We start from the raw sequence: 2,255 nt of genomic DNA on the forward strand, positions 1-2,255 counted from the left end.
CCAGAGGTGACAGCCTCTTCTTAAGCCTCCAGACACTGGTGTGTGTAGATGTGGCTCCTGTTACTTCCACAGTCACTTTGTGCCTCTAAGGGAAGTCTGACCTAGGAAGGGGGATGGCAGAGCCAAAGGAGGGAAGAACCTGAGTCCTTGAGGAAATCTCCAAGCTACTCAGTCACCAATCGTGGAGACCACTCTACCTCAGGACTTCTTGTTCTGTGATATGATGAAGTTACTGGTTATCTTCAGTCAGGGTCTTGTGTTACTGGCAGTCAAATGCACAATTTAACATCTACACCAACTGCTGGTATACATCCTGGAGCTCCTTAGCCTGTGCAACATCCAAGTCCCACAGCTGTCTGGCTAGATGCAGGCTACCTCAGAGCAGCTCCTGACATCAGCCCCTGACCAACTTGCTGACTTGTGAGGGCTTTGGACTTGTCTTTTTTTAATGTTCCAAATGTGATGGGTTTATGATGCAAAACCAAAGATTCAACTACTGCACAGGGACCAGTATGTTACCAGGTCATGAAAAAGTGGTGTGGGACATGCAGGAGGTGATGGACAACCGGAGGGTCGGGTCATCTCCTTTGTAACATGACACTGCATTGTCGCTGAAGAACACATTGAAAATAACACTGCAGAACTGAACTGAAATGAGACACGAACATGACAACTTCCAGGCATGCCTTCAAGCACCTCCCTGAAGATGGGCTTGGTGTCTAGGCTTCAGAGTGGTGAAGATTACAAATCTTTGGAAGAATAAAAAGTTCACCCTTTTGAAATTTCACAGAAGAATTTAAAAGCCAGAACATACTGGGTTCATTTCTCTTCATGTTCAGGGACAAAAATGATGCTTTATTCAAAACTCCATTAAGCTTCAAGTTCAAATCTCAGCCCGATCTTGTGCCCTCCTGCACTGAAGTTCTTTCCATCGATGAGAGCTGACAGAGTCAGTTTCACTCCTGGTTGAAGGGTCTGAGTATAGCCCAGTCCAATCAGGCTGGCATTATTTACTTTACCAGAGAGAGAAGTTCTACAGTCCAACTTGAACTCAGCAGAAATGCTGATACAGGTGTTCCTGCCAGCTATCTATACAAGGTTTATTGATGTTCTGATCTTCTCATTCACCTTCTGGTAGACCAACCCTCCAAATTCAGTGTCATAGTTCATGTAAGGGTGCAGCTAGAAGTCTGAAGCCTTGTAACCCAGAGTGAAATTACTCTGTGACAGTTGGATTTGGCTGTGTCAAAACTCATGTGATAGCCAGCAAGCCAACCTTCAAAGATCAACACAGCTCAGTCATAGATAACTTGTCCAGAAATATCTATACCAACATTATTGCCAAGATGGAAACAAGCCCACTTATAGGAGGCCTTCAATTTCCTGCTCTTCTTTCCTATGTTTGATACAAACAACCTTTTTTCCAACTTGTACTCCAAAGAGATTTCTGTCCCAAGAGTACTGTCTGTGTTTCACTCTTGGGTGAAGGTCAGTCCACAATTACAGATCTTGTATTTGGTCTCTAGGTTGCCTGATGCTTACCCTGAATCAGTGTAAGTAAGCAAGGCCAGAAGTAGGAAATTCCACTCCACTACATGACCTGGTTCTCTGATCTTTTTCGGTCATGCCAAATCCATATCCTCTGTTGAAGGCATTGTCGGTAGTCTTTAATGGGTCATAGTAAGTTGGGGTGTTATACATATCTCCTACTGAAGGGCCTGTCTGCTCCACCAGGGCACTGCTGAAGGTCTTCTTCAGACCACTGATCTGACCTTGTCTTAAATATAATGTGATGGCTTCATGAAGGATTGAGGTTTCCAAGGTTTCCCTAATTCATTTTCTCTTGATATTCAGGGGAGACATGCTCTGAGGTCACTTTCAAACTTGCAAATACTATGGTAATGTAATTTCCTCATAAAACACGGTAAATTAGCACTTAATAAGTAATTCCCTTTGATTCTTAAGAATTCCATAGATACATGACTGAGATAAGAAAAAGTTGTTAAATTCCTCCATTAAAATAAGCTCTACCCTACATCATTTGTTTAGTGACACTAAGAGCTTACATTTCTAAAAATAAGGTGAAAGTGTTGAAAGTGCTAGTTGCTCAGTAGTGTCCAACCCTTTGCAACCCAATGGACTATAGCCCACCAGGCTCCTCTGTCCATGAGATTTCCCAAGCAAGAATACTGGAGTGAGCTTCCAGGGGATCTTTCCAACTCAGGGATCGAAGCTGGGTCTCCTGCATTACAAGC

At 43.4% G+C, this 2,255-nt stretch overlaps 1 pseudogene; it reads right to left on the reverse strand.

Moving 5' to 3' along the window:
- Positions 1-870: 870 nt before the first annotated feature.
- LOC105003496 lies at positions 871-1,701 on the reverse strand (annotated as a pseudogene).
- Between the last annotated feature and the right edge of the window lie 554 nt (positions 1,702-2,255).

Source organism: Bison bison, unplaced genomic scaffold (assembly GCF_000754665.1).
Source record: "Bison bison bison isolate TAMUID 2011002044 unplaced genomic scaffold, Bison_UMD1.0 scf7180017864469, whole genome shotgun sequence".
Lineage (NCBI taxonomy): Eukaryota > Metazoa > Chordata > Mammalia > Artiodactyla > Bovidae > Bison > Bison bison.